Source organism: Mus pahari, chromosome X (genome assembly GCF_900095145.1).
Source record: "Mus pahari chromosome X, PAHARI_EIJ_v1.1, whole genome shotgun sequence".
In the NCBI taxonomy this organism is placed as follows: domain Eukaryota; kingdom Metazoa; phylum Chordata; class Mammalia; order Rodentia; family Muridae; genus Mus; species Mus pahari.
Genome location: NC_034613.1, coordinates 55,248,805 through 55,259,794, shown reverse-complemented (window position 1 = coordinate 55,259,794; position 10,990 = coordinate 55,248,805). Strand labels below are relative to the sequence as shown.

At 36.8% G+C, this 10,990-nt stretch overlaps 1 pseudogene across 1 annotated transcript; it reads right to left on the bottom strand.

The window, feature by feature from the left end:
- Positions 1 to 9,442: 9,442 nt before the first annotated feature.
- Positions 9,443 to 10,573, bottom strand: LOC110313926 (annotated as a pseudogene). The gene has a single exon (XR_002380134.2). The product of XR_002380134.2 is annotated as a ubiquitin-conjugating enzyme E2 J2 pseudogene (transcript).
- Between the last annotated feature and the right edge of the window lie 417 nt (positions 10,574 to 10,990).

The following is a 10,990-nucleotide window of genomic DNA, read 5'->3' as shown; positions in this document are numbered from 1 at the left end:
TTATTTATTTTTGGTTTTTCAAGACAGGGTTTCTCTGTGCGGTCCTGGCTGTCCTGGAACTCACTCTGTAGACCAGGCTGGCCTTGAGAGATAAAATCTTGTAAGTTCTCTTAGATCATAAGTTTGTAATATGAGCCATGATTTCTAAATAAATTTACATTCCATTCAGCTGGTTTATCTCCCACCAAAATGATTTATGGTGGATAGAAATTAATTTTATTTTGGACATTTAAATATCTATAATCCCTTCAACAATTATCTTAAAAGTTTAGAAACTGGTCAAGGTGGTACAAAATGTCAGTTCTAGCACTGGAAAGGCATATATAAGCAAATTTCTCTCAGTTCAGGACAGCCTGGTCTCCAGAACAAGTCCCTAGGCAGCTGAGATCCATAGTGAGAACCTGCCTGAAAAGACACAGACAAAATAAAACCCAAAACAACTTAGTTATTATGCTAGTGATACACAAAACTATGACTTATTTAAGGAAAGAAAATCCTTTGGAAATGCACATTGTCCATTATTTTATTATTTATAACTATGACTTGCCTTTTTCTGGTTTGGTGCCACTTTGAACTATATTTTAGATCATGGGGTTTTGTACTTCAACAAAATATTGTCTTAACATCATTAGAGTACTAGAGAGAAACATCAAAGACACCAATTATAAAAGACAACAGATAAGTGTTGACACAACCTGAACAGATAGCCACAGAAAAATCATTATAATAATTTTTTCTAGTGACATCATTTCCCTCTTGTAGTTTGGGGATGTTATCTTCTTAGTTATTCAAGCTAAGTACTTTAAAATATTTTTATACTTCACTACAAAATCTTCTGCCTTAATTTCATACAAATTTTGTTTCTAAACCTGACCATATTCAATAGGTCTGATAATTTGCATTTATTTATTTATTTATATTATTATTTTACCAAAAGAAGTGTTTGTTGTTGTTTATTGGCGGACAGTTTAAATATATTGTCTATCGTTGTTGGTAAATCATACTTGCAGGAGCTTGAGAAATTATCTGGTTACCTTGTATCTATAGACAGGAAGCAGAGGATGAAACCAGGTTACAATATACTTCCCCCAGTGAAGCTTCATAGCTTAAATCTTTACTGACTCTTCCAAACAACACTTGAATTAGGGGTGAATTGTTTGAACACATGAGATAGATGTGGACACTTGGTGGTCAATCCACAGCAACTGATTTCAAATATAACATAAATTCCCTTCCAATATGAGATTGTGATTCAGTAAACATTTGATTTGTAACTATTCCCTTTTTATATAAAAATGCCATATCAATGCTGTGACTAGTTATGATTCTTCCAAATAATGCAATTGAATTTTTATTTTACTAAACTGCTTAGACTTAATATTAGCTTGAAACAAGCTAGACTTAAATAGGAGGAAGAACTGTCATTTAAGAAAAACTCCACCAATCTTGCAATCCCAACAGCAATGGAGGAGTGTTCCCTTTCTCCACATCCTCACCAGCATCTGCTGCCACCTGAATTTTTGATCTTAGCCATTCTGACTGGTATGAGATGGAATCTCAAGGTTGTTTAGATTTGCATTTCCCTAATGATTAAGGATGTTGAACGTTTTTTCAGGTGTTTCTCAGCCATTCGTTATTCCTCAGTTGAGAATTATTTGTTTAGCTCTGTACCCCATTTTTAATAAGGTTATTTGAATTTCTAGAGTCCAGTTTCTTGAGCTCTTTGCATACATTGGATATTAGTCCCCTAACAGATTTAGGATTGGTAAAAATCCTTTTCCAGCAACCACTATGGAAATCAGTCTGGCAGTTCCTCAGAAAATTGGACATATTACTACCGGAAGACCCAGCAATACCTCTCCTGGGCAGATACCCAGAAGACGTTCCAACTGGTAATAAGGACACATGCTTCACTATGTTCATAGCAGCTTTATTTATAATAGCCAGAAGCTGGAAAGAACCCAGATGTCCCTCAATAGAGGAATGGATACAGAAAATGTGGTACATTTCCACAATGGAGTACTACTCAGCCATTAAAAACAATGAATTTATGAAATTCTTGGACAAATGAATGGTCTAGAGGATATCATCCTTAGTGAGGTAACCCAATCACAAAAGAAGTCACTGGATAAGCACTTACTGGTAAGTGGAAATTAGTCCAGAAATTTAAGAATACCCAAGATAAAATTTTCAAAACACAAAACGAAGAAGAAGGAAGACCAATGTGTTGATACTTCATTCCTTCTTAGAATAGCATTCAAAATACCTGTGAAAGGAGTTATAGAGACAAAGTTTGGAGCTAAGATGAAAGGATGGACTATCCGGAGACTACCCCACCCAGGGATCCATCCCATCATCAGCCACCATACCCAGACTATTGCACATGCCAGCAAGATTTTGCTGAAGGGACCCTGTTATAGTGGTCTCTTGTGAGGTTATGCCAGTGCCTGACAAACACAGAAGTGGATGCTCACAGTCAGCTATTGGATGAAACACAGGGCCCCCAATGGAAGAGCTCAAGCAAATACCCAAGGAGCTGAAGGGGTCTGCAGCCCTATAGGTAGAACAACAATATGAACTAACCAGTACCCCCAGAGCTCATGTTTCTCGCTGCATATGTAGCAGAAGATGACCTACTTGCCCATCATTGGGAAGAGAGACCCCTTGGTCTTGCAAATTTTATATGCCCCAGTACAGGGGAAGGCCAGGGCCAAGAAGTGGGAGTGGGTGGGCAGGGGAGCAGGGCAGGGGAGGCTATAGGGGGCTTTTTGGTTAGCATTTGAAATGTAAATAAAGAAAATATCTAAGAAAAAAAGAAAAAAGAAAAAGAAAAAGAAAAAGAAAAAGAAAAAGAAAAAGAAAAAAAATATCGTAAGTTTTTCCTGTAGGCAATTTTGTGGTGCATTTCTTGATTAGTGTTTCCAGTGAGTGGGCCCATCTCATGGTGGTGGCAGTGCTACTTCTGAGCAGGTATTCCTGATTTATCTAAGAAAACAGGCAAGTAAACACTGATGAGCAAGCCAGTAAGCAACATTACTACATAGCATCTACGTCAGTTCCTGCCCCCAGGTTTCTGACTTTAAATAGGTGATGGACTACAAGAAATAAGCAGAAATAAACACTTATATCCCCAAGTTGCTTTGGTCATGATGTTTTATCACAACAACAGAGACCTTAAGTAAAGAATCGGTATTGGGTTGTGGAATATTTCTATGACAGATCTGACCATGTATTATTGTAGCATTCAAATTTTAGTTTGGAAAAACCATTGAATTATTTAAGTTCAGTAGGATCTTCTGTGGGAGCTTGGAAAATAAGAATGTTGAGGGGAAATAGGGGCATTGAGGGTAAGGTGTGGGGAAGGACAAGAGAGATGGCTATGAAAATTAATGGAAATCTGCAACTGACAGCAGTAGGGAGGTAGAGAGCATCTTCAGGATATGAAAGAGACCTTGGATAAGGGAAGTGGCCAAGAATCAATGGGGGTGAGCTTAGCTGTGACTCACAACATTGAGGATTTGGAATCTGAAGAGGGTACCTCCTGTATTCAGCCAGGAACCTTGGTGGAGCAATAGAGACACCAACCTACCCAGAATACTTTCAACCCAAAATTTATCCTGTCTACAAAAAATACAAGCACGAGGTGTGAAGCAGAGACTAAGGGAATGACCAACCAGTAACAGGCCCAACTTGATACATGTCACATGGGCAATCACCAGTCTCTAACACTATTAATGATACTCTGTTATGCTTGTAGATAGGAGTCTAGCATGACAGTCCTCTGAAAGGATCCACCCAGCAGCTGACTCAGACAGATGCAGACACTCACAGCCAACGGATGGAGCTTAGGGACTCTTGAGGAAGGAGGGGCAGTCCCAAAGTGGTTAGGAACTCTACAGGAAGACCAACAGAATCAACTGAGCAGGACCCATGGGCCTCTTAGAGTATAAAACATCAACCAAAGTACATACATGGGCTGGACCTAGGCCTCCCCACTCATATGTAACAGACTTACTGTTTGGCCTTCATGTGGATCCTGAACAACTGGAATGCGGGCTATTCCTAAAGCTGTTGCCTGTCTGTGGAACATGCTCTACTAGCTGGGCTGCCTTGTCTGGCCTTGGTGGAAAAGAAACACTAACCTCCCAGAGATTTGAAGTGTGGATAAGAGGAGGGAGATTCCTAGGAGAACCAAAACTCACTCAGAGGAAATGGGGAAGAGAATAGGGTATGGGGGAAGGTTTGTGGGAATTGGTGACTAGGAGGGGGACAGTGAGTAAAGTGAATAAGCAAAATTAGTTAATTAAATTAAGTGTAAAAAAATAATGTTGAGAGCAAGCAGAAAATTCTAGCCTAACTTTTGGAATTAAAGAGGGAAATTTTTAAATACCATTAAGCCTATAGAGGAAATGCTGGTTCTTCCACATTACTCCATTTCCACATCCCTTCAGGGGTCAAGAACAAATACTGTTAACCACTTTCAAAGTAAATAAATAAATAAATAAAACCATAGTGCAATAAATTTGCTGTTTTAATGAGCTTTTCTTATTTTGAGCTGATGATATACTTCCCATAAACCAAAGAATGGCTAGCAAAAACAGCAATACCTAGCTATTGCTCGCAATGGCTAGCAATGAGAATAACACTTTTGAGTTGTTGGCCAGGGCTAAGAGACTAAATACCATCAATTGTTGTTACCCATAGTAATTCTGATGCCACAGCATTAGAAATTGAGTCCTTATTGCTGCAGAGACCACATACTTCAGATACAGGTCCCAGAGATTTCTTAGCTGCAACTTACCTTAAGGCATCCATCCCTGAAGACTAGCTTTCATGGTAATAGAAGGTACTATACTAGTTTCTATAGGAGGGAGATAACAGAATTTCCTACCCAGCTATAATGCCTATTAACCACATCAATGATCAGTATGGCAAAATAAATCTATGGGTGTTCTAATGGCACTTATATATTAGCTGTAATCAATTTCTTTCTAATTGGTCTTAAAATCCACCCATCAAAAGGGATGTCATGTCCAGTGCTGGAAAACAAGCTAAGTATAACCATGCTCATTATATCTTGACATATACTTCTCTCATTATCCTCAGCTGAAATATTGTCCCTATGCAAGTATGTAATGTAATATCCTTATAAAAGTCTGAGCTCACCTTATTTTGTTGCATACATTAGTTCATAGATGACCTTTCATAAATTTTCTGAAGGTTGAAGTTTCTCTCATTCCAACTTCAAGACAAATTCTCACTTTCACTTTAACTTTTTCTGAGTGATTGATTATGGTTGATCACTCTTGCTACAGTGTTGTCATTTTTTTTATGTTAAATGAACATAATCAAATACTCATGGGGGTTGGGGAATATTAGAAGATAAATTGATATGCAATCATATCTTATTTTACCTTTATAATTTCCTGACCATTTACATGTTGCTCAGCAACATTTTTATTCTTATTACCTCTTAAGTATCAATAAATTATATTCTGGGAAACAAATAATTTTCAAGGACACAAGTAACTCTACCCCCTATAACTGGTCATCTAGTACGAGACATGTCAGATGTTTTTTTTCAAGTTATCCATATTTTTTGTCTTCTAAAATTTCTTTTATAATTTTATAGATACATGCCTTTTTTCTTGTAACTCTATCTGGTCTTTCTGTGGTGTGTATGTGCATGTCCTAAATTTCTTCTATTTGTAAGGAAACCAATTACAGTTAATCCTTTACTGGGAATTTAATTTTATTTATTGACATTTGTTAAAGATTCTACCTTCAGAAACAGTCATATATTTAGACTCTGGACATTAAGAATTCAGCATATGAATTTGGGAGGAAGAAAGAAAGGGACACAAGTCAGTCCAAAGCAACTATGGTTATCGAGATGTTCAGAAGTTATGTCAGGTTATCTAATGCCATACTCAAACCTTCAAAATAGAAGTATTAATTAAGAAGTAAGAATAGCTAGTTGGAATGGCAGAGTGTTATATAATCAGAACAAATATTATTGAATTAGCCTTTCAGAAAAACTTTATACAGAAAACATTATAACTGGCATATAGAGATGAAATAAACAAATTAGTATTGAAATGAGCAGTTATATGCTCAAGTCTGGATGCCTTTCCTGGTCTTTGACACATACTTTATGTTCTTTCAGTTCCACTGATATTTCAAGTGATGTAATTGTGCTTACTTTTTCCAATGTCTCAGACCTCTTTATTGAACTCCAGATGATTGAGTCAACTGTCTTTTTCATTGCAGTTTGTATTCCCTCACATAGAGATAAAAATGAAAAAAAATAATAGAATCTTTTTTTGCATGTCTCCATCTTGCATGTTTCTCCTTAATATTTTTCTAATTAATGATACCTCATTTGTCATTTATTAGAAAATATAATGCAAAGATAAACCTTTGAACTCTGGTATAGCCCTTAATTAATTTTTCTGAGTGAATTATTAAGTAGTATGAGTTATACTTATAATTTTAATTCAGTCATTACTCCACCATTTCCACTAACTGCTAATCATCATTTAACTTAGCCCGTGGGCACACTAGCTAGCCACTGTGTACAGTGAACTGAATTCATGTGAGGAACCAAAACCGCATTAACCAGTTCTTATCTCAAAAAGAAAATGTGAGAATGACATTCTACTAATGAATACCATTTATATAAAGTATGTCAAATACCAGATATTACTCTTAGTACATCATGAACTAATAAGAAATTCTACAATGAGTTTAAGCTCAGAGTAGTTCTCTTGTAAACAAAAAATGTTTTAGCCATACCTATGGGTGCCTCCATCCTTTCAGAGGTGAAAGGGAGGGAAGATGGCGGGAGGGACTGTGTGAGAAGATGACTGGGAGGAAGGAAACAATCTCTATGTAAATCAAATAAATAAATTAATTAAAAAAGAATGTACTTTAAGCATCAATAAAAATATATCCTGTTTCACTATCTATTGAAATGATAGGGGATTTTGGCCAGGTACAACACTTGTAATTCATTCTAAAGCCAGGCATTACTAGCTCAGAGATGACCTTAGGAATTTTATAACTATCTTACATGAAATAAACCATGAGGGACTAAATTCCATGATAATTCAACTGTTTGGTCTCATATAATTGTTAAAAAATGAAAAGGACAAAATAGGCAACCTTGTGAGACACCTGATCAGTTAATAGCTTTTGCAGTTCTTTCAGAGGACCAGAGTTTGGTTTCCAGAAGCCACATAGAGGCCCCAAACTGTCTAACTCAAGTACCAGGGGATCCAATATCTTCTAACACCTGGAAACACCACATACATATGGATATATGCAAGAAGAGCTTTCGTGCACATACAATAAAAAAGTCATTTCAAAAATAAAAATGAAAGTATTTTTACACATTACCAAAATTTCCATTTGCATTTTGTTGTTTCGTTGGCAATGAAAAATCCCTTCATTTTGATTCAATCTTAATTTTGGTTTATTTTGTTTGGTTGTATATGCTTTATATCATCCAAAACTTCATTGTTTAGATCAATGTTAATAAGGCTTTCTGCATGTGTTCATTTAGTTCTTTACTAGTTTCAGCTTTTCACTTGAGAATTTACTTCAGTTGAGTTAAGTTTTGTACATCCTGTGAGATAATGATAAGGTTTATAACTATCTTGTGGTTATCTAGCTTTTCAAGTCTCAGCTCTTGACACTATCAAATATCAGTTGATGTGTTCATGTTTTGTATCTAGTCTCCCTATACTATCCCAATATATCTTCTGTCTGGATTATTGTACACAGTCACTTCTTGCATCTGTGCTAATAAAATTTATTTGCAATTTGTTTACCAATCTATACTGATATGTTTGAACAAAAGTAGCTATGATATGTCTCCAAGTACAGTGCCTTCTGTTGTGCTGATTATTTGCTCTCGTTTGAATGCTATTGTTCTACCTTTGACTCAATTTCACATTTTCTGTTGCTTTAGGAATGAAGTATCATGCCACTCTATATTTTTCGTGTAGTCTCATATTAAAATAGGTTAGACAGCTTCATATGACCCGTTCATATACCAGAGATACACACCAATTGCAATGAAAAACTTTATTTTATTAAAATTCTCCATTTTCATTAATATCTAAATAACAAGACTGTATTCATTAATGACAGGATTTATAACTTAATTATCTGTTATCCCTGGTGCCTAAGACTGTGGTTAACTCAATATAATTTTACTTATTGAATAATTTATTAAGAAATGACAACTGATTAGTTGGAATAAGCTGGGGGAGAAGGTTATAAAAGGACAAAAAATATAAAGACAAGCTATTTTAGTGACTTTTCAATCTTTACTCTTAGTGACAATCAATTGGTAAGTTTATTAAAATACAGATTGCCTTACTTCATTCTGACATATTCTAATTCTCCAAATCTGAGAAGGCAGCCAAGAATCTACTATTTTGGCAAATTCCAAATTAATTTTGATTTTTTTCTGCCCCAAAATTTAAGAAATATTTATTTATAATCTAAGTCCTAGGTTGAAGAATCAGATTAAAAGTAGGATAGATTAATGAACTAGGGTTTCTAATGCAAAATACTGAATAAATAAGAGTTCTAATGTATATAGCCTATAGAGACACAACATCATGTAAAGTATAATAGAGAAATATCACATATTTTTTAATGGGGATAAAGTCTAAGTCATACAAATGTTTTGGGGATTGGATAAGTATTTTTATAATTGTATTGCATTACTATTATGATTAACATATTCTGACTTTTCTGGAGCATGCCACCTTGATGATGGAAGTTGCAACAAATTGTATTTCTGGAACATCAATGATACACCTAAACATAAGGTGTATTTCCTGGCTTGACAGTAAGATCACATCCAATGAAAGTGCTACATCAGAGGGCAGACTTGGTCTCAAGAAAATTCAGAGAAAATTCCCATTTGTATAGGAAATTAGGTAAAGCTATTATTTGAGGTATCATAAATCTCTTACAGCACTTAAAGTAGCTATGCTTTAATAATGTTTAAGGATTATAAACAAGGGAACAAAGCAAACATTTTTATGACTGTGATAGGCATATATTAGAGTTTCATTCATTGTTCACTCATGATTGCATTGGTTGCTTGACTATGCTTTATATAAACAGGAGTATGCAGTGCCTCCTTTAATCCTTCAGATAAAAGCATAAGAACTTACAGTGTTCTTTTCTCTCTAATGTACTGATAATGTTAAATGATAAAGAAAATATTGACATACCAAGGGAAAGAGTAACGACAGTTCCAAATTTCCATTTGGAACCATGATAGCTGTCATGTGAAAAAAGAAAGAGCTTATTATAAATCACTGAAATTTTCAGGTTGCTTGTTACAACAGCATAACATGTTCTACTTTGAAGCATCTTCGATTCTATTAGTTTTTTTTTTTTTTTTTTTTTTTTTCAGGTTTACTAAACAGGTTCAAAAGACAACACAGGAGATAAGCAATAGAACCAAAGCGTGAGTGGCACTGCCCACGACAACCTCAAGAGGGAGTTGAGAACCTCCAGTCTCCTCCAGATCACATTTTGGTTTTTGCTTTCTTTTTAAGGTTTTTAAAAAGTGAAGCCCAGGAGTCCGGCAGGCCACCCTGTGCTCAGCAGCATGTCCATCACGCCTGCATCAAGCTCTGGCCCCTGTGTCCCTCAGCAGCAACTGTAGGTTGTGGCTTGTGAACCTCACTCCTGTGCTATGCTTCTCAGCACGTACTTGACTGTGTAGGCAAAGGCCGCAAACCCAACTATAACAAACAAGTTCGCCAAAGCGCCGCCCAGGAGTCCATGATGCCTGTTGGCCTGTGGGAGCCCAGCAAGGTTTGGGCCAGCAGCAGGTGCATGCCCGTTGAGGAGCTGGATCCCATTCTGGCCACGGTGCATCTCCCCATCAGGAACCACGTCTGGCAAAGGAAGATTCTGGGGCCTGTTACTTAGTTCATCTTGTGCTTTCTGTTTCTGTTTAATTTCCTCCACAACTTCAGGAAATAATTCACAAAAGACTTTATCTTTTAAATTAAACACTAGACTCTGTGCTGCCAGCTGTTTTTTCGTGAAGTCCGATGTCTCTATGCTCCCCAGGGTGGGGCCTTTCTCCACCATAAAGCTCAGGAGCCCTGTTAGAATGGTGGATTCCATGTATCTGGGTGGAAATCTGTGATGGAGAGACACAGCCTTGTGTGGCACTTAAATCTTCCATTGGGGGTTATCATGTAAATACTAGGAGGCTTAAATGGAAATTCTCTGGGAAAAATTAGTTTTCCATGATAATAGCCACCTTCATAAGGAGTCATCTCAGGGCCTCGGACAACATAATGCCTGCAACAGAATGAGTCTTACCATTCAAGAATATTTGAAGGGAGAGGCTCTGCACAAATGTAAGGCACTGGGTCTTTCTTAATTCGAAGGTAGTCCTGCTTCAACCTTTGTGTTGCTGTTGTTGGAGCTCTCTTATTGCTGTTATTGCTCATCTCTCCGAGGCCGCTGCCGCGTTCAGGTTCGCCGTGGTCGAGGCCTGAGCAGGGTGCGGAAGCGTGGGGCCCGCGCCGTGAGCCACGCTGGGACTTAGCCCACCGCACCCGCCGCAGCCTCTCCGCCCGATTCTATTAGTTTTGTGATGCTGAGAATAGAACCCATAGACATATGCTAGCTACATATGCATTTCATTACGAGATGTATTCTTAGCCTTATTCTATGTACTTTTAGTGACTTATGCATATTCAAGTTTAAAACAAACACCAATAAAAAAAAAAAACCACTTTTAAACTTTCAGTAAAATTGCATTTGTTATCCTATGTTTTCTGAGTATGTTTGTTTCTATCATCTACTGTGTCTATCTCTAGGACAATTAGAAATATTGAATTACAAACAATTAGAGTTGTTCCAGAAGACTTGCAACATCTTCAGTTTATCAGTCCTGGAACACTAACATTTCACCATTTGTGAAAACATCAGAGAACACACA